The sequence below is a fragment of the Lissotriton vulgaris genome, chromosome 7, assembly GCF_964263255.1.
Source record: "Lissotriton vulgaris chromosome 7, aLisVul1.2, whole genome shotgun sequence".
NCBI lineage: Eukaryota > Metazoa > Chordata > Amphibia > Caudata > Salamandridae > Lissotriton > Lissotriton vulgaris.
Genome location: NC_141695.1, coordinates 659,371,950 through 659,394,804, shown reverse-complemented (window position 1 = coordinate 659,394,804; position 22,855 = coordinate 659,371,950). Strand labels below are relative to the sequence as shown.

General features: G+C 44.6%; 1 protein-coding gene across 4 annotated transcripts in view; it reads right to left on the bottom strand.

The window, feature by feature from the left end:
• The window catches only part of TOM1L1 (target of myb1 like 1 membrane trafficking protein), a 561,560-nt gene that overhangs the window by 148,935 nt on the left and 389,770 nt on the right, over nt 1-22,855 (bottom strand). The window lies entirely within an intron of this gene.

Genomic DNA, 22,855 nt, shown 5'->3' with positions numbered 1-22,855 from the left:
GGGATTGGTGGTGGTGGTATTGGTGGTGATATTGGTGGTGGTATTGGTAATGGTGGTGGCGGTATTGGTGCTATTGGTATTGGTGGTATTTGTGGTGGTGGTGTTGGTGGTGGTGGTGGTGGTATTGGTGGTGGTTGTATTGGTGGTGGTGGTATTGGTGGTGCGGTATTGGTGGTGGTGGTATTGGTGGTGGTATTGGTATTGCTACTGGTGGTGGTTGTATTGGTATTGGTGGTGGTATTGTTGGTGGTGGTGGTGTTGGTGGTATTGGTGGTGGTATTGGTGGTATTGTGGTGGTATTGGTGGTGGAGGTACTGATGGTGGGGGTGGTATTGGTGGTGTTATTGGTGGTATTGGTGGTGGTGATATGTGTGGTGCTATTGGTTGTGGTGTTGGTATTGGTGGTGGTGGTATTGATGGTGGGGGTGGTATTGGTGGTATTATTGGTTGTATTGGTGGTGGTATTTGTGGTGCTATTGGTTGTGGTATTGGTGGTGGTATTGGTGGAGGTGCTATTGGTGTTGGTATTGGTGGTGGTGATGGTATTGGCATTGGTTGTAGTGGTATTGGTGGTGGTATTGGTATTGGTGGTGGTATTAGTATTGGTGGTGATTTTGGATTGGTGGTGGTATTAGGGTGGTATTAGTAGTGGTATTGGTGGTGGTGGTATTGGTGTTGGTGGTGGTGGTATTGGTGGAGGTATTGGTATTGGTGGTGATGGTATTGATGGTGGTGGTATTGGTAGTGGTGGTATTGGTGATGTATTGATGGTGGTGGTGTGGTATTGGCGGTGCTATGGTTGTTGCCGGTGGGGGTATTGGTGGTGGTATTGATGGTGCTGGTATTGGTGGTGGTATTGGTAGTGGTGGTATTGGTGATGAATTGATGGTGGTGGTATTGGTGGTGGTGGTGGTATTGGTGGTGGTAGTGGTATTGGTGGTGTCGATAGTGGTGGTGGTTGTATTTGTGGTGGTATTGCACTGAGAACAAATGGCTGTGGTTATAAACAGAACAATCAGCACCACCGTGATGTTGTGCACAGTATGAAAAAACTACGTATATATGCTTACTCAATATCAAAAACACTGTGCCACTTACTCAGTGTTACCCCGTATGAGGAAAACCAAGATTCCCCTCAATACAGCAATTGAAAACATACAATATAGAGCACAGTAAAGTTGTTTACGAGACTGCCTCTGTTGTCAGTCAATTTTAATTACGAACAAACAAGTGGAGAGAAGCAACTATGTGTACAGTCTTATATGGGCCAAACGCAAGACAATCCAAATGAAATATTGTCCATATATGAAATGTCTAAAGAGTCTTTCGTATTGTTGGGATGTTGTAGTCACGTTGATGCTGACAGCATCAACGTGACTATAAACATTCCAACAATACGATTTCATTTGGATTGTCTTGCGTTTGGACCATATAAGAATGTACGCATATTTGCTTCACCACCATTCCAGCCCTGATTATATCCCGGCTGGACTACGGGAATGGCCTCTATCTGGGCATGCCTAGTTATTTGCTGGACAGGCTTCAGCTTGTCCAGAATGCAGCAGCCCATATAATCTTTGAGCTCCCTCAGAATGCCCATGTGCCCCCCTCCTGAGGAGTCTCCACTGGCTCCTAGTAAGAAAAAGAGTAATCTATAAGACTCTGCTAGTTACCCAGAAAGCCCTCTATGGGACAGGGCCAGGGTATCTCAAACGCAAGATTTCTTTTGAAGCCCCACGAAGAAATCTCCGTTCATCTAACCTGCTGCTAGCTAACATCCCCATATTAAAAAGTCTAGGACAGGGGGCAAGGCTATCTCCTGCCTTGGACCTTCCCTCTGGAACAAAATGCCCCTCCATCTGAGAAACATTGAATCTACACCTCTGTTCTAGAAAAACTGAAAACTTGGCTCTACTAATGTCCATAACCCCTCCTTCCCCCGCTGCTACCCTTCAGCTTTTAGCACCAGGACACTCCCTGGATTAACCTTGCGCTCTATAAATACACTTACATAGACATTGACAAAGTAGGGTCAACGTTTGTATGACAAAACAATGCAGGAAAATACTTTGCATGCCTTTACCACACATTTTTTACCCCACACTTTTTTGGATCGCATATCTTTTTACAACATATGCCTTTACCACACATTGTTTGTATATTTATTTATATATATATAACCCCCTACACCCTTGAACTTACCTTAAATGCATGTTAAAGGCATACCTTATAAAAGCATATCCATTCTTAAAACATGTGTGGTAAACAATGCATGGTAAAGGTACAAAGTGGTAAAAACCTTGTTGTAAAGGCTGTTTCCCAGGGTCAACAGGGGTCAGACTGTCCAAGCTATCCCTTTGGCCCTCCTAACAGCCAACTAGAAAAGCATTACACCCAGGAAGCCATTCTTATTAACTGAATAGTAGTAAAATGGAATTGACTGAAATACTAGGTTTATATCAGACATTCTGATTAGCTGCCAATTGACAAAGTGGTATCTATATTTAGACAATTTTATTTGCTCCTGGGCAGCCAATCTGGATAGGTGGAAAAGCAGGCAACTTTCTGGACCAGAATGTTGTAGATGAATACCCCTGATTATTTATGTCACAATTATCAACTAGCTGGCACTCGTTTAATGTATTCCCCTCCATCCACCCACACACTAAATCAGAGGAATGATATTTTCAAGAACTGAAACGTTCAAAGCAGTATACAAAAGGCCTAAAAAGATAAATCACACTGTTTAAAGTATTGCTAAAACAAAACAAAAACAGTGCATCACAAAACGTTTCACCAAAGACCAGAATAATACCATAGGACTTTAAAAAAAATTACCAAACATATATCACCTCAACATAGCCCTGGTATACAACGTTTAGCACGCACTTTTTACCACGCACTACCATTACAACGCAGGCCACACCACGCATACCATTACAACGGGGGGCGCTCTAGGATAGGGAATACGTTTAATTTTATATCCAACACCTTCCCTAGTGTCCACGGGGACTGGAGTTGGAATATAAAATTATACTTACCACTATCCAGCACCTCAAAGCGCTATGCGTTGTAACGGTATTCGTTGTAAATACCGCGTTGTAAAGGTATGCGTGGTAATAGTATGCGTGCTAACGTCATACATCCCATAGCCCTTGTTGGACCGGGCCTTCTTGCTGAATTCACATTACCCTTGCTGTCTCCCTAAAACATGTTAAAAGTGGCCTACACCAAATTGGCACATTTAATTTACCTGTACGTTCCTAGTAAATGATGCTATGTGTACCCATGGTCTGTACATTAAATGATACTAATGGACCTGCTGTGCTCATTGAGCCAGCCAGTAATGTGGTCATTTAAAACATCTCAGGCCTACCATTGCAGCATGCAGTGCAGCTTTTAGCTGCCATTTTGACCTAATAAACCTTTTGTCAGGCCTAAACCTTTCTTTTTAATTACTTATAAGTCACCCCTAGAGAAGGCCCTTAAAGCTCATGGGCCAGGGTGAATTGCATTAAAAAAGTAGGAAAGGTGTGATCAAATTTTATATGTCCTGGCATTGAAAAAACTCTGAGAGTTGTTTTTCACTGTTGCAAGGCCTATCCCTCCCATTGACTAACACTGGGTTACCTTACATTTAATAAGTGCTAGCTTTCAATTGGGAGCAGATGGAGCTAGGCTGTTTTTACTCAAATGAAGTGAAGTTGGGCTTTAATTTTAAGTTACAATTTTGAAAATGCCACTTTTAGGGAGTTGCCATTTTCTTGTCCCAACCATATGTGCCGTTTGGCAGTGTTCTGGGTAATATGACTGTAAATCGCTCTGCTGTTCGGGGTTGTGCATTAACTCCAGACAGTAACACAAAGAAGGCTTAGATCTGGACAAGATCTACCTTCCTGGTAGGATGATTGGGAGGGGCTGTATCCAGTCCCACATACACTCCAAAGGGCTTTGCCTCCTACACACACAAAGGAACCTGAAACTAGGCCTGCCTTGGCTTATCACCCCCAGACAGTTTGGTGCCTTGACAGAGGAAACACTTTGCAGCACCAGAACCCGGATGTTGGGTGTCCCCCCCACACAAGGGCTAGTACAGGTATAAATATTGGACTTCCTGAGCCCCTCTTCAAAACACTCCTGTACCTGTGGAAGTTATAGAAGTAGTGTCCTGCTGCCAGAGGACTGCCCTGATGCTTGGAGGACTGCCTCACTGTCTAACAAGGAAGATTGGATCTGCCTTCCTCCCAGGTGAACTAGAGTGACTCTAACGGCCAGATGGCTGACCTGTGTGAGCTACAGGGACACAACAAGCTTCAGAGGCCTCCCTGCAACTACACAGCTGACCTGCTTCAATGGAACCTGCAACACATCCCAACAGAACCCTGCTGGCCTCGGTTGGAGTGAGTCCATGATCCCCAAAAGGTGCCTCCCCAGGTCCTGGGCCCTTGGTTTGCATCAGAGTGTACTCCTCCTCAAGAACATGTGAAGTCCTAAAGCTTGGGTTCTTTGTGACCTAGAATGGGCCCTTTTTTGAGAGACTCTACCGTCCATGACAAAAGCAACCACAAAGCTCCTGTGAGACCTGTTCTTTATGCCGACAGCGACAACATGAAATGCAAGACCTGCACTTCATGATGTAACAAAAATAGCCTGTGACGACCTCAACCACAAAACTACAGCATTTGCGATGCCTGACCAGCTCTTCATGCTACAATGACAACTGTCTGTAATGCATGGTTTGCTCTTGAGCTAAATGACAACCATCTGTGATGCTCAGCCCCCTACACTTGTATCCCTTCAATGAAAGCAGAACTTTTTGTGCCGGACATTTCAGTGGGATTTTACCTGGTCCCTGTAGATGACTGGCACTTTAATATGGTCGGCATGCACCTGTGACTTTCCTCTGGTCTAGCATGACAGGATGACCGCAAGTGCTTTAAGGAGTAATTTTCAACAAAAACCTTAACATTGCACATTTCTATTTCTACTGATTGGATTTTTGTTGTTCCCAGTAGCTTTTTATGTATTACAATTTGCTCTATTTGTCTATTTGTCTGAATTGGTTTGGGGTTTTTCGTGTGTTGTGTTTTCACTTAATAATTAAATGTGTGCTGCATAAAGGTATAGTCAAAAACACGTCTCAATGTATACTTCTAAACTGTAGATCTGCTTCAAGACATGCGGCTGATATAGCCGACCTCATACTCACTCATGATCCTGGCCTCCTAATGTTGACCAAAACATGGCTAAATTAATTGTTTACCCCATTCTCGACATAGTGGTACCCCCAAATCAGAATATCATAAGATTAGATAGAAATGATAGGCCAGGTGGCAGTATTGCTTGCATACATTGGAACAGTCTCTCAGTGATCCACTCACACTCACTGGAATTATCCTTATGTGAATACCTCTGTTTCAACATCACTAGTAATACAAAACTACTATGTTCACTGCACACACTCTACCACCAGCCAGGTGATAACCTCACCTTCATCGGCAACGCCCTCTACGCCGGAACCACCGCCAAGCTCCAGAAAAGACTCCAGCGGATCCAGAACACCTCAGCCAGACTCATCCTCGACATCCCACGTAACAGCCACATCTCCGGACACCTGAGAGACCTGCACTGGCTCCCCGTCAACAAAAGAATCACCTTCCGGCTCCTCACCCACGCACACAAAGCCCTACATGATCAAGGCCCGAGCTACCTCAACAACCGTATCAACTTCTACGCTCCCAAACGCCACCTCCGATCAGCCAGCCACGCCCTCGCCGCCGTCCCACGCATCCGGAGAGCGACAACAGGAGGAAGGTCCTTCTCCTACCTGGCCGCCAAGACCTGGAACTCCCTCCCGGCCGACCTGCGCCTCACCCAAGACCACCTCTCCTTCAGGAAGAAGCTCAAGACCTGGCTGTTCGAGCAGTAACGGCACCCCCCCCCAAGCGCCTTGAGACCCTGTGGGTAGGTAGTGCGCTCTATAAATGTCTTTGATTGATTGATTGATCGATCATTTCATGGATATCGTGACTACAAATTTTGTACAACAAAATACTCAAATATTCCTAGGAGATTTCAATCTCCATTGGAATTACATTAATGATTTGGCGGTAAACAGCCTCAAAACCTTCCTCTCTGACCTTGACCTTGACCTCACCCACATCTGTAATAGCCCCACAAACCACAAAGGCTCAATACTAGATCTGGTCATTTCCAAGGCTGATACCATTCAGCTTGAAACAATTCTCCCATGTGATTGGTCTGACCACCACATCAATGAAGCAGTAAAAGTATACTCTGCACAACTGAAAAAAATTAACAAATGGAGGAGGACTCTAAAAAATGCTGGTGCCAACTTAATCACAACCTCCAGTGCCAACCTCCTGCTTCCCCCTGAAGGCATAGGCGATGTTCAAGAGTTGACTAACCACTACTTTCATTCCATGACCATGATATTAGACACAGCCGCTCATCTAAAATTGAAGAGAGTATCCACAAAATATTCAAATACTCAAAAATACTGTCCTCATTGAGTCTGCGATGGTAGACTCAATGAGGACAGATGATTCTGAGGATTAATTGAGCGACGTTGGAGATCAGCACCATCTTCTGATCACCTCAAACTGCTAAGAACCATGAGAAACTCCTACTACAGAAAGATCAGACGATCAAAAGCAGACTTTTTTTAGCAATCAATGAAACCAAGCCAAGAAGCGACCCAAAAAACTAGTTGAACTAATCAAAACACAATCTAAAGGCTTACCTCATCCCCCTCCCCAAACTAACCCTGGCACACTACTCAACTGCAAAGAATTTTCCTCCTTCACTATGAAGACTGAAAACATAAAGACTGACCTGCTTAATGACTTAATAACTCATACTGACACTCACAGGAGCATCTCATCTCCCCGTACAGGAACATCCAATTGATTGTTCACCAAAGTACAACCTCAAATATAACACCTCTTGGTCCTCCTTCAATACTTACAGTGAGGACGCCATATTAAAGGCGCTCATGGGTTTGAACCCCTCCAATCACTTCAAAGACCCTCTTCCCGCAAACTACCTAAAAGACTTCATATCATGTTCCTACCACTATGGTTCAAGATTATAAATACTTCTCTACTTCAAGGAATCATCCCAGAAATCTTTAAATCTGGACAGGTATCCCCCATCCCAATGGCAGACTTCTCGTACTTAAATTACTACCACCCAATATCCAACATCTCAACTCTGGCCAAACTCTTAGTAAAATGTGTTCACATAAAAAACTTAGCAACCACATAGACCGTTTCAACCTGCTCAACCAATATCAATCTGGCGTCCGTGCAGGACACAGTACTGAATCAGCCATCACTCATATTGCAGATGACACACTAGAAATCCTGGACCAAAATGAAGCCTGTTTGCTAATCTTACTCAACCTATCTTCGGCCTTTGATACCCTCAAACACGACAACTTGCTAGATCTCCTGAAACACAGAATGGGATTATCTGGATCAGTTCTCAATTGGTTCACCTTCTTCCTTCAAAATAGATCGCAAATATTCAAGGCTAATCAATCCTTGTTCAAGTTCGTCCCAGTCACGCAAGGATCATCCCTCTCTCATACGCTTATCAACCTATTCATGGAGCCCCTCACCAAAATTCTCAGCTTTTTAAACATCCATTATCAAATGAACGCAGATGATACACAACTATATTTAAAGATTCGCTCTCTAGAGGACGTCAAATCTCTCAACTCAACACTGCAGAAAACTCAAACCTGGTTGAAAACCATCTGAAACTAAACACCCTCAAAACTGAATTACTCCTAATCGCACATCCCAACCAATCTACCATTATTCAAGAATGGATGAAATATATAACAGCACTCAACTGCCAACCTCTTATTATCTACTCTGCGAAATCGCTGGGATTAACTCTAGACCAAAATCTAAACATGCAGAAACACATTAGAGCCGCAACAAAAGGAGCACCTTTTTCAGATGAACACCTTGAGAAAATTAAAACCAGTCCTTCCTGCAAATTACTTCAAATTGGCAGTTCAAGCACTAGTAATCCCAAGAGTGGAATATTGAAGTCTCTCTCTCTCTCTGCGATCTTCCCAGATCGACGACGGCTCCTCTAAGAGCAACAATCAACGCAGCAGCCAGACTCATCACAGGCTCTAAAAGAAACTGTCACCTCTCCCCTGACCTTAGAGCTCTCAACGGACTACCTTTCGAAGACAGAATTCATCTAACAATTGCATGCATGACTCACCAGGCCATACATCACAAAACTCCGAGCTACCTGGCTCAGAATTTGGTACTCTCCTGTGGTAACACATCCTCCAGGAGCTCCAGTAACCTTCTACTGAAACCACAACAATTTTCCAAGGAAAAAACATACAACCGTGCCTTCTCCGGGATTGCTCCTAGGATTTGGAATACAATGCCCCCAGTAACCAGACTGAATCCCTCTACTGCATCTTCAAAAAAAGAAGTGAAATCTCTTCTCATGTACAAATTCACATGCTCTATGTACATAACTCCTAATATGACTTGTCTTGTGTAGTGCATATCTACATTTCTCAAGTCTATCTCCATTTCAAATGTCTCCCCTTGTAAAGCGCTTTGATACCCGTAAAGTTCTTGTTCGCGCTATATAAAACTGTCAAAATAAAAAATAAAATAAATACTTTACATATTCCATTGAGTTAAGGTTGACTGCTTTTGTGCCATGCTACCATACAGGTTAGCACTGGTTAATTTAGTGGCTTTTGTAGCTCACCCTGACAAGAATTGTGGTTGTTGCCTAAGTAGGGCTTTCACCCCCTCAAGCAATTACCCGGTGTCTTACAGATCTGGTTCCCTAAACCGTGACAGGCATCCTCTCAGGCAAAATGTCTGTGATTTTGCTAACTTACACAGGAGTGAGCTCAAATCATGATACATCAAAAAAGGTGAATGCGGGGCCTACACACCATTCTCAGCATCATCATTACATGTTACTTAGTGCCTCCAATTGCCTGTCTGGATCCTAGACCCTACATTCATGTGTCCTACACAGTCCCAATAAGAACACATAATTAGCAGTGAGAGCCATACATAACCAATAGTTGTAACTAGTTTGAACTATAGAGAGTACCACATTTATCTAAAAAATTTGGGTTACATATTGGTACATCACAAACTCACCTGGAGACTGCTTAAAGCATACACCCTCCGTGCCATTTTTGCTCCACTGTCTCAAATGATTTCATAGGTGGAAGATGTAACTTAAACATTCAGCTGGGAGACGCCACAGAATGCATAAGTACCTGAATGCCAAAAGGGCCCGTCAGGTGTTGGGCTGTGCTTTCCAGGAAACTAGCACAAGTCTTGAAGAGGTTCAACCTTCAAATACGGAATGCGGAGACCCAACCTACCTAATGTTTTCCTCAAGGTACGCAGTCCTATCAACAATGACCCTCAGTAAATCGCCCACTTAGATTTTACAAAGAAATGAAAGGCAACAGAATGCTGAGGCTTCTCTGCATCTTGTGTATCTTAAGAAGACAGGCTGGGGTCAAGATGGCTGGAGCAATTTGCTCAGTGGATGGTTGTACCCCACCTATGGCTAGCATACACAGTCCCTTGGGTCCTTGAGGGGGTTGTTTAACTTTGAAGAAAGGCCCCTTTAATGATCAGGATCCTCCTCTGGGGCACTCCAACCTATGTGCAAGGCCACACATGAATGCCCACAAGCCAGCGCAACCTGATTTGCTCATTTTGTACTGACTACAGATTGATCTCCTACCTGGAGTCTTCCAAAGCAATCATACATTTCTGTGGGAGCACAATAAATAAACTCCATGAAGGCGCAGTCAATAATTTTAGATTCATACATAGTTTAGAATTCTTCTCAGGTTCACTACCAGTAGCTTCCCAGAGGTTTGAGTAAGCACTGCCTTGCAGAAAACCACTATGCGTACTTCTCACACCTTTGGAAAGACAAAACTTCAAACAATTAATCCAGTCTTCTGTTAAATAAGTCCAGACCCCCCAATTCCAGAATAAATCCCAAGACTCTAGACTCAAACATCTAGAACTCTAGAATTATTGCACCACTTTTGATCTACACTACATAGGGGCTCATTAGGATGTCGGTCTGAAAGCCTTCGACTGCAGGTTTCCAAGGGACATCCTTGGTTTAAAGACCAACCACCTAATTACAATGTAGGCAATTGGAATTTAAAGTTACATAATCCCCTATGGATGGCGTTTCTGCCATCGGGATTATGATGTGTGACAGGCTTTTCATGTCGTGCTTTCTGACATGAAAAACTTGTCGCAAAGCAACTTGGGTGTCCTAGCAGGGCCCCCTAGTCTCTCCGGCCTCCAGATGGGGGTCTGGGGGCACCTATAGTGCCCCCCTGTAAATTCCTACTGTGACTACGACATGGTGCAAGGATTTACAGGAACTCCTATTTCTCTAAAGGAGCTTGTGCTGTGACAGGTTTCTTAAAGCTGCACAAGCTCCCATTGGGAATGGAAGTTTGCGCCCTCACCATGTGCAGTCGCATTGTAATAGAGTGTTTGGAACCGCCGAGTTAAAGTTAGTCGATTCCCATACTGAAACAGTGTCTTTCAGACTCAAGTCTGCCCAACATCGTAATTAGGGCCTGAATGTTTTAGAAATTCTTGCAGCCTTCCAGCTTTGATAAATCACGAACAATACCAACTTTTTCACTGCAGAAAACTGATTTTCTCTGGGGAACTAAATGGACTTTAATCTACACTAGAAGAAAAACTACTCATGGCAGAGGACTTCAGTTGCAAGACAGCCTTGTCCTAATAGACCCTATTGCCGTTTTCTGTATTAAAGCTACCCCATTCCATTTTACAGCATCAACACCATACATACATTATTCACTATTTTCTATTTTCTTTTTTACTGATTACACCTACTGTTTGAAAGTTGGTACTTTGAAATGTGAAATGTCTGAATGTACCAAAGTTGCCTCCCAATGCTCAGTTATATCATAAGTATATGTAGGACACTCAACTACTGTACAAATCAAGATAAACAAGGGCTGCCTCCCAATTCATGAATTCTTGACAGTCCTCTACATCCAAATTACTCACCCTAAATATGTCAGTACCTGCATTCCTCTATTCCAACTTTTGCACACCTTCTCTCCGATCTAGTCAAGATATTTTTGCAATCCTATCATTTTAGTAACAATGATCAATAACTTAGAAGGTGTGTATTATCATGGCCTTCCATTTTCTAGTGAAAGTAAGCAAGAACAAGATTTCTGAAGAAAAAATCTAATGAGTTTACTGCTTTCTTTTCAAACTAAAAGGACATATCTTACTACATGCATTTTTGACTGCGAACTAGATTACTGCAAACTACCCAAGATTATTAAAAAAAGCAGTTAAACTAAAATTAGTACAGGATCAAGAATTTGGGTGGATTTCCAAGTTAAAATGAGAACAAACGGTCTAACAATAATTTGTGTTGTATTGCTCTGTCTGGAAAATAGGGGCTAAATGCTGTAGATGATAGATAGGTGGGAACACCCTTGGTCCTTTTTGGACATTAACTGCATTCCATTTTCGTAACAAAGGGTGGAGTGCGTAAATAAAAGGAGTGAATATTATGATCCATTGACCGATCCCTTTAATTGCACAATGCATTTGACATCCAGTATAACTAACAGCGATATAGAGGAGGGAGCGAACATTAAATTATTTCAAACGGTATCAGCTGGTAGCTAAAATGTTCTACCTCTTTTAGGGTGAACACCACTGTCATGTGTCCCAGCTAGGTCTAGAGGGAAATGCTGCCGTTTTTACATGTAGACAGGTTTCTTCCTACAGTTGCCTTCTCTCTCACACAATGACTTTTGCCACACATTTGCAGCCATGACAGTGAGGATTAGTTTCTAAGAAACTATACTTGCTTACAAACCAACTTTGCAAGAATACTATCATGATACCTTGACACATCATGTACAAGGTTAATAAATACATTCTGCAAATTTTGATTATTTGTTTAGTACATATGGCAACAGAGCTATCTATAACACATAAACAATGATGGCCTCACCAAGACCTCGACCCAATGCAAGGATGCCTTTTGTTATAAATAAACATCAGTTTCTGAGTACTGTAAGAGGAGCGCTTTGCTGTCATTGGCGAGGTCTTTACATGCTGATGTTTTGCCCCAGCAGCCTGCTCATATCTCTATGAGGGGTGTCCAGCTAATTACCATGATGGGGATCTGCATTCTTTCCCTTCAGGTAACAGGGATTGTTTCATCCAGTATGGGGATTCTTGGCAAAACACACACCCTAGACACTTGGGTTAGGGGAAAGGTAGTAGGAGTACGCCAGATTACTATATTGTTTTAAATGCTTGCATATATACATTGTTTAACCACAATGGTAGAACTTTTCATTCTATTCACTGACCTAATACTTCTAATAACTTTCATATGTTTTTGTCACTTGATCGTTGCAGCACATATATTTTATTCAAGAATCATGTTGGTTCAATAAATACCGAACATGTCCCACTGTGTATTCCTTGTATATTTCTATGAGAGAAAGTGAGAACGAGTGACTGAGAAAAAGAAAAAGGGTTCTAGATCTGTTACCGTGATTCCTGGGGGAACAGGGTTGTCATGTTCAGTGTTGCCAGAACCATTTACTGCCTGCCTAGGGTTAGGGGGGGCTTATGGTGGCACTGTGAGATAGCTGGCTTTTAGGATGACATATCCTGATGGGGTGCATGGAATCAGTTTGGCACCATCCCTGTGGTTATGCTGTTCACAAACATGCAGTTCCTACCGTAGAGTGAAAACAACACACCACCACCTAATTTAATGCCTGTCCTTAATCAACACTAATGGTGAGGACTGAATTTATTTTAGTTTTCTCCAGCTTTTACTAGTGCCATTAACTGATGTCCATTACCCATAATTATACATCCATGACAGAACTTATCCGTAACCAAAGGAAATTTCCACTCACTGTGATGGCGCACAAATGACAGGGTTGTAAGAGAATTTATAGTCTGGGAGGAAGCAATGCTTGACACAAGCATAAATCAAGGTGAATAAATTCAGAAATCCTGATAAGATTGATTTAATGAATCACACAATTTGTCAATATGCAGACTTCATCATATGAAAGCAGGCTTTCTAGTTTTGCAATACACCACTCAACCACATCTACTGATGCAATATTAAAGTGTGGTTATATGCTGAACAGATGTAATACAATAGCACATATGTTTATTTTGATTTTGAGTGTTTATGTCAGAAATTCAAGGCTCAAGTCACCTCATTGCTTGCCCTTCTACTAAGTGAAACTGGACTTTCTTTCAAGACCAGCAGAGTTTGTGGTGTCTAAAAACCCTAAGTACCTCCTTCTGTTCCTGCTCCATGTCACTCTCCATGTTCTTGGTAGTATTCTATTTATTTAATGAGATAGTTTCACTGCTTGTACCATTGACATGACAATAAAGCAAGAAATGCAATAATAAAGTGATAGAACTAGGGTTCTAGAGTTACCCAAGAGAAAAGTCAATGTTTGCGTTAGAGATTAAATAGATGTTTCACGTTTTTCATAGAGAGTAGCTAGGGATTAAACCTCAGTGTTTTTTTAGAGTCTTGACATGCGGCCTGGTTTAATATTTTACATTTTTTGTATTTGGGCATCCATGGAGTAACATTAGTGAATGCCTGGTGCACCATGTGATGAGGAGCTTATCTTTCAAATAGTTAGGTAGACCAAAATCCAAAGAAACAAATGAGAGAGATAAATGTTTATTAGTTGGTTAATTAAAATCATTACAAACAAGATTAAAAACACTTTGGATTCTCACAGGAACTTGAAAATACCAATTTGATCTGACTGGAATCACATCTTTATCCGAAAAAGCACATATACTACATTGTTTTTAAATAATATCAAGGTACATTGTAAAGTGCTCTAGTGCAATGTCTTACATCTAGCAGCAATAATGAAAGAGCACTTAAATATACCCATTCGATCAGGCTAATATCACAACTTTAATAAATCAATAACCCATATAATATATTTTGTTGTGAATAATAGCAAGGAGCATTTCAAAATGGATTTATATTTCTCACCAATCACAAAAAACATTACTCCAAATGGATAGTAAATACGTTCTCAATGGAGCTACCTACCCTACCCCCAAATTTAAAATACATACATAAAAGTACAAAAATTAAGGTGCAACAGATAAAGTGAACCTGTGCAGATTCTTACAACTAGCAGCAGTAGTTAAGGAGCACTTGTGTAAGACTTACATTTAGCAGCAATAGGTAAAGTGCAATTGTGCAGCATCTAACATCTAACAAAATTCTAAACAATTAATTAGAATGGATAATTTCTCCTTGTCAGAACAGGCCCACACAAGCAAATAATTGATTTAGTACTGGGATTATACCCGATTACTACAAACAATTAAAATCTTTTAAAACTTTGGTTTGAGGACCATTCACATAACTTCAGGAACTATTTTATCGGTCTGCAAATTTTCTTTAACATTTTTAAGATTGACAACAATGTCCTGAAAAACCAGACATTAATATTCTAGGCATGTAACTGATGTCTGGTCTCACACTCAGAAAGTAGCTTTTTTTCTGCAGTGAGGACAAACTTTAGAAACTGTGAGGTCAGTCAAGGTGTATTCCCAGAGAGACAAGTTATTACAGCTTATTGATATGTTCTCACCCCTAATTTGTTAAATATGGATTTTAATATGACTTTCCTCTCCTCTAACAGCTGAGGGCAAGTGGTAACAATATCCACAAATGAGTCTTTATAAAAACCACATCACCTACAGCTGTTTGAGGGCCAAATTTGTTCCCTTTTAGGGATTCCATCCTTTGTGGGATATCTCTCAAATCATAACAACATGAATCTGTTCCTTACAAATGATTTCAAATGGGTTGTGAGATATGATTGTGGTTCTAATGTATTGAATGAATTAGTAACTGACCAGGAGTGACTCTTCTTGGATTACTCAACCTTGTCTAAGAGAATCGATTGAAAGTTAGCTGTTTGATACAGTGTCTGTTTAAACGCCACTTTGCTCCTGGTTATGTCTTCAAGGGGCGGTGACTTAATGCTATTTAACACCTTGGCTGCTAAAGAGATTATCCTGCTGTGCTGGGCCCCTATGTTAATGGGTGTGGCCGTGACGAAACCATTCCGTCATCAGCACAGCCCAACCGTGACTGATGACGGAATGGTTCCGTCACAAGCATCGAAGGGGTTCAACTCTCCATTAGATATACTCTCCAGCTCTTAGCATGCTCATACCTCATTATCTCCTGCCAGCATTGGTCCGCAAGGGTCCCCTGATCTGAACAAAAAAAAGAATGTAACGATTTTAAAAAGACAGATTGTCTTATCAGAGTTTGTCTTTTCAGACCAAATTCCAATCTGACATTGGCATGCCCAATATACCTTGGTACCCTAAAACAGATTTAAAAACTTGTATTTGTAGGTTATCAAGGATTTTTGCGTCTTTACCTTGAAAAATCGTTTAGCCATAAGCCAAAGAGGGAATCAACTTTGATTTTTATGACCTTAAGTAAATGCTCACGGTTTGGACATGCCAAAGTATCTCTCAACGTTCTAAAAGCAAAAGACAAGGCTGTAGCTTTAGTTTTTTTTTTGGTTAATAAAATGCTGTTTAAAAGACAATTTTGTCATTTGATGTAATACCCAAGTATTTATAAAATTTCACAGTTTCAATATATAACCCATTAATATTTCCTACTCTCTTTTCTAATTTTGTACCACTAATTGTCAATATTTTTGTTTTCTTGGTATTCATTTGTAGGCCATTAACGGATATATAATTATTGAATGAATCAACTAGTCTTCTTAGACCTGTAGCAGTGTGGCTTAACAATATGGTATCATCTGCATATTGTAAATATTTGATATCTTGTCCTGTAAGTGAGTGGGCATTGACATTTTTAAGATATAATGGTAGGTCTGGCATAAAATAAATAAAAAGACATGGTGCCAAAACGCAACCCTGTTTCAAATCGGCGAGTTGTACATCTACCGTCTCTGACCCACGTATTAGTATATAGCAACTTAATCATGTCAAGCAATTGATTTGGAATACTTCATTCAGATAGCTTAACCCATAGTAAATTACAGGGGACAGAATCAAAAGCGGCCTTATGGTCGACAAATAAATATAAATAGCTTTTGCTTTCTATACTTTACTCTTTCAGCCAATAAAGTCGGTAAAGTCAAGTTTGTGATCGTTGTCTTGCCCCTTCGTAACCCAGTTTGGAATGTTGGAATTAGATTTTCTTTAGAGGCCCATTCTTCCAGATCATTCAACAAACAGTTTGAGAAAATGTTTGCCTCCACATCTGTTACGGCGATTAGCCTGTAATTTGCTTGGTTGTCTTGTGGGGACTATTTTAGTTTTAATACCATCATTAAACAAAGTTGTTAAGATCTCTGACCAAAGATCAAGCTTAGCTTGCCAAATTGAATTTGGCATTGCGTTAGGGCCTGGTGCACCATTCGATCTAATCCTGCTTATTCCCATTTTTATTTGTTCCGGTTGCCATATCTTATTGACTTGTGGCTCGGCTTGAATGCAATACTGATCATTCCTGGGTGTTTCCCCGTCTTCGCTGATCATCGTGCTTGACGTTTGATGAAAGGCATTACTATTAACCAATACATCTGGGGATGCCCCATAAAGGTTGGAAATAAAAGACGCCCAACAGGATTCGGCTATATTAGCACTATTCGCTCTTTTGATACCAAAGGATTGTGAGTAAAATAAGCTATTTTGAAGCTACATCTGGCTTTGAGTAGAAAACATTGGTGGTCTCTCATGATAACATTGATACCATCTGAACTTTCAGCATCTTTGATAAGGCAGGCTGCAGTGTCGAAGATGGCTTTCAGGAAGGTCTTGGGATACCAGCTTGTATTGCCTTACCACCACTGAGATGTGACAGAAAAAAGGGAGTCATCACCAGTATGGTGCTGTAGAAGGAGCACCCTAATTGGCTGTTCTGCCCAGCTAAACTTGAAGTTCCCCTGAAGTGCTGAATGGTTTCCCTTTGCCTCTCCTGCTCTTGCACACACGGGTTGAGTTGCTAGTGACAAATTCACAGTCTCTCTCTCCTGGCTCAAAGAGCCATTGCAATAGCAAACATAATGGGGTGAATTCCTACTCTCCATCTCCTACCTTCACCTTAAGGATGAGTGTGGTGGGAAAGGCATATAAGACCTCGTTATAGCAGATGATACTGTACATGGGCCCTTGAAGTTGCACATTTGTATTTAAGGCCATATCTGAACATTTGAGCTTGTACATGAACATCTGAAAGCATGAATTAGGCATATGAGGTTAGACTTGAGCATCTGGGCTGCGCTTCGGCATTTGAATGCATAGTTTGGTATATGACCCTGTGCCTTTGCATATGGGATCATCTCTGTGGATTTGAGGGGTTAATGAGGTATTTGAGATTTGCCACGCATAGCCATATGATTGCTGGGTATGTGAGGGTAGGCATGGATATGATGGTTGTGCCTGAGACTTTGCTTTATACAAGATAGCAACAGTGAGTACCGTGCTGTTCAGTGGGCAGTGCATGAGACGCTTCATAGGGACAGCATCTGTTCATTGGCACCATATAAGAGGATTACAATTCTTTGTGTGGCTTCAAACACAGGGATAGAATCATACAGGCAACAGCAAGAGACGACAGCAGCTATGCAGGAGGAATTGAAACAGTACTTGCTCTAGTGTATATTATTCATTTAAAGTTTACCATATACTCATAAGAAATTGAAGATATTAAGAGGGAATAAAACAAGAAGACAACATTCCTTCTTAAGCCACCGAGCAGAGGAATAACACCTCCTCTGGAGGCACCATACAGAGATACACAAAGGAGGACAGCCTATATTGAGTGGGTAACACAATGACGGGCACACAGGTAGAGAGTACGTTTTTAAGTGCCATGTTATATATGCAGCTACACAAATTGATATCAGCTGCTCAGGGCAGCATGCAGAGGGCGAGCTGCTTTTGACAGGGCACTATGTAGGCAGATGTTCGGGAATACAACCACTTCATGGGTCCCTTGAGTGTAGAGCAACAAGCAATTCCTGGTGAGTCAGCTTGGCTCCACTGAATTCTTCCCGCCATCCTCACTTGCAACTAAAGAGATTTAGTTTAGTTTAGTTTAGTTTAGTTTAGCCATTTGTAGAGCACCTGGTTACACCACCTGTGTGTCCCCGCGCTATAGACTGCATTCTAAACATATATGGGAGGATGTGGCATATGTACACCCTATCTCACTAATTTACTGCGCTGTCGAAAAGAGCCAGGTCTTCAGTTGTTTGCGAAATTTCGTTTTGCATTGTTCGACTCTTAAATCCATTGGAAGGAAATTCAACATTTTTCCTGCTTGATATCTAAAGGAGCGAGACCCCATTCTGGCTTTGAAAATTCTGGGTATTATAACCAATACCCTATCCCTGAATCTTAAATTCCGTCCAGGGCAGTACTGGATTAACAGAGTATGCAGGTATCTTGGGCCTTTTTTTAACAGTATGCGGTGACCATAGTACATTGCTTTGAACACTATTTGTTTCTCCACTGGCAGCCAGTGTAATTCTGCTAGGGCTTTCTTTGTGGAGGCTCTTCTTGGCAAACTAATCAATCAATCAATCAAATACATTTATAGAGCGCACTACTTACCCGTATGGTCTCAAGGCGCTTTGGGGGGGGGAGGGGGGTGCCGTTACTGCTCGAACAGCCAGGTCTTGAGCTTCTTCCTGAAGGAGAGGTGGTCTTGGGTCAGGCGCAGGTCGGTCAGGAGGGAGTTCCAGGTCTTGGCAGCCAGGTAGGAGAAGGACCTTTCTCCTGTTGTTGCTCTTCGGATGCGGGGGACGGCGGCGAGGGCGTGGCTGGCTGATCGGAGGTGGCGTTTGGGAGCGTAGAAGTTGATGCGGTTGTTGAGGTAGCTCGGGCCTTGATCGTGTAGGGCTTTGTGTGCGTGGGTGAGGAGACGGAAGGTGATTCTTTTGTTGACGGGGAGCCAATGCAGGTCTCTCAGATGTCCGGAGATGTGGCTGTTTCGTGGGATGTCGAGGATGAGTCTGGCTGAGGCGTTCTGGATCCGCTGGAGTCTCTTCTGGAGCTTGGCGGTGGTTCCGGCGTAGAGGGCGTTGCCGTAGTCTAGTCGGCTGGTGACGAGGGCCTGGGTGACAGTCTTCCTGGTCTCGGTGGGGATCCACCGGAAGATCTTCCGTAGCATGCGCAGGATGTTGAAGCACGACGAGGAGACGGCGTTGACTTGTCTGGTCATGGAGAGGGAGGAGTCCAGGATGAAGCCCAGGTTGCGTGCGTGGTCCGTCGGTTTGGGTGCGGTGCCCAGGGCGGGGGGCCACCAGGAGTCGTCCCAGGCGGAGGGCGAGGGGCCTAGGATGAGGACCTCCGTCTTGTCTGAGTTCAGTTTCAGGCGGCTGGTCGTCATCCACTCGGCTACATCTTTCATCCCTTCGTGAAGGTTGGCTCTGGCGGCGGCGGGGTCGTTGGTCAAAGAGAGGATCAGCTGGGTATCGTCAGCGTAGAAGATGATGTTGAGGTTGTGTTGGCGTGCGATGGCCACGAGGGGGCTCATGTAGACGTTGAAGAGGGTGGGGCTCAGCGAGGATCCTTGAGGGACGCCGCAGATGACTTCGGTGGCCTCTGACTTGTACGGTTGTAGGCGGACTCTATGTGTTCTTCCGTCGAGGAAGGAGATGATCCATTCCAGTGCCTTCTCCTGGATTCCGACGTTGCTGAGGCGCTGCACTAGGGTGCGGTGGCAGACAGTGTCGAATGCCGCGGAGAGGTCTAGGAGGATGAGGGCCGCTGTTTCTCCGTTGTCCATCAGGGCTCGGATGTCATCGGTGGCAGCGATGAGGGCGGTCTCGGTGCTGTGGTTGACTCGGAAGCCAGACTGTGAGGGGTCGAGGGATCCATTCGTCTCGAGGAAGGCGGCCAGCTGTTGGTTGACGGTCTTCTCGATGACTTTGGCTGGGAACGGGAGGAGCGAGATGGGGCGGTAATTCTTGAGTTCGGTGGGGTCCGCTGTTGGTTTCTTGAGTAGAGCGCTGAGTTCAGCGTGTTTCCAGCTCTCCGGGAAGGTGGCGGTGTCGAAGGAGGTGTTGATAATGTCCCGCAGGTGGGGTGCGATGACAGCAGTGGCCTTGTTGAAGACGTGGTGGGGGCAGGGGTCGGTCGGAGATCCGGAGTGGATGGAGTTCATCATGCGCACGGTGTCTTCGGTGCTGATCGGAGTCCAGCTGCGGAGGGTGGTGGTGGGCGGCGATGCTGCGGTTGTGGCGTGCGTTGGTTGAATGCTGAAGCTGTTGTGTATGTCTGCGATCTTGTTGTGGAAGTAGGAGGCGAGGGAGTTGCAGAGGTCTTGCGATGGAGTGATGTCGTTGTTTCCGGCGTTGGGGTTGGAGAGCTCTTTCACGATGTTGAAGAGTTCCTTGCAGTTGTCACTCCTCTAATCAACTTCTCCTGACAGTCCCCAGAATCAGACTTAGTCGCACTGGTGGCCGCTCCTTTAGCGTCCTAGGGCCCAAACTATGGAACGATCTCCCCCTCAGCATCCGCTCCATAGACTGTCTCCCGGCCTTTCGCAAAGCTATCAAGACCCACCTCTTTCCCGCTCCCTAGGGTTCTTAGCCTCCCCTCCCCATTCAGTAGGAGTTTTCTTGTCTGCTAGCGCCGGGACACCCCATTGCTGGGGTAGCTGTTGCGCTTTACCAAACCTAGAAATTAGAAATTAGAAATTGTCCAGCCGACCCTTGAATGCAGTTTTCTTGGTGGCGCGGATCAGTTGGTGGTGCTTCTGGGTGGCAAGCTTGAGGGTGATCATGTTGTCCGGTGTTGGTTCCCTTCTCCAGACTTTCTCGAGGGCTCGGCAGTTCTTCTTGGAGCTCTTGAGTTCGTCGGTGAACCATGGGGCTTTCTTGCTGCCGGGTCTGCTGGGCGGGGTCCTCAGAGGGGCGAGTTCGTCCGCGCAGTTGCTGATCCACTTCGTGAGGTTGTCGGCGGCCTGGCTGGGGTTCGCTGAGCTGGCAGGAGGGTGCTGGCTCAGGGAAGCGGCAAGCTGGTCGACTGTGATCTTGTTCCAGCTTCTACGGGCAACCTGTTGCTGGTGGTGGTGGATCGTCGTTCTTCTGAAGGTGAAGTGGACGCAGCTGTGGTCCGTCCAGTAGAGTCCTGTGGCGTGGCTGAAGGCGATGTCTTTGCTGGATGAGAAGACGGCGTCGAGTGTATGTCCGGCGAGGTGTGTGGGGGTGGACACCAGCTGCCTGAGTCCGAGGTTGGCGAGGTTGTCGAGCAGGTTGATGGTGTTGCGGTCGCTGTTGTTCTCCAGGTGGAAGTTGAGATCCCCCAGGAGGATGTAGTCAGCGGAGGGGAGGGCATGCGGGCTGACGAAGTCGGCGATGTCCTCCCTGAATTGTGTGCGTGGTCCCGGGGGTCGGTAGATCAGGGTGCCTCTGAGGGTAGTCTTCGGGTCGGTGTGGATCTGGAAGTGCAGGTGTTCGGCGGTGGTCAGGGTGTCGTCGGTGTTGGTCGTGATGCGGATGGTGTCCCGGTGGATGATGGCGATGCCTCCTCCCATCTGGTTGGCGTTGCGGTCCCTCCGGGTGATCTTGTAGCCCTCTGGGATGGCGATGGCGATGTCGGGCGCTGAAGAGTCGTTCATCCAGGTTTCCGTGAGGAAGGCAACGTCAGGGGCTGTGGTGTCGAGGAGGTTCCAGAGTTCGATGGCGTGTCTGTGGACGGAGCGGGTGTTGAGCAGGATGCACTTGAGGTGGTTGCTGCTGGTGTTCGGCTTGGCGGGTGCTGATGCGAGGCAGGTCCGGATGCAGGTGAACTTGCAGGCGTGGCAGCTGAAGGGTCCGTGGGTGCGTCTCGGGGTTGCTCGGTAGCATCCCGGGGTTCGGCCGGTGTTGAGTGCGTTGAGGGTGGCAGCGTCGTAGGTCCTGCGGGTGGGCTGGCGTCTGCGGGGGCCAGGGGTCCTGGCCCTGGGCGCGGTCCAGGCGCGGACGGGCGTAGACGGGCTTACCTTTGGCGCGCCTTCGGCGCACAATCACAGCGCCCGCTGCGCGTGACCGCTGCGCGTTCGCACGGTCCCCATATATGGCGAAGTGCGAGGGAGGGCGGAGCAGCTGGGAGGCGGGAGCGGGGAGGGTACAGAAGGAAAAAAGGGGTGGGGTTAGCGGCGGTGGCGGGAAGCGGGGAGCGGGGAGGGATGAGACGGGGGTAACAGAAGCAGGCAAACAGGAACTAAAGGATAACAAAATACTATACAAAACAGTAAGTACAGAAAAAACAGGGGTACAATGCAAGAAAACAGGACAGGCGAGCACAGACCACGCCACTAGAACCAAATGCGCCGCCGCATTTTGTACCTGTTGGAGTTTTAATAACCCCTTCTTAGTGGCACCTAGGTACAGAGCATTCCCATAATCCATTTACGAGGTAACCACAGCGTGTAATATGGTTTTCCTCATCTTGGCAGGCAGCAGGTCCAGGATCTTTCTTAGAGTTTTCATGGTGCCATAGCATTTACCTGCCACTTTCTGGATTTGCTTATCGAACGTTAGATCAGAGTCGAACCATACTATAAGGTTCTTTGCTTCAGATGTTGTGGGGAGGCAAAATTGCCCAACATTTCAGGCCACTATGGTGACCAGATGGTCGGGGTCTTGCCCACGATCATCACCTCCGTTTTATTACCATTGATCCTCAGGCAGTGGTTGAACATCCATGTTGCTACT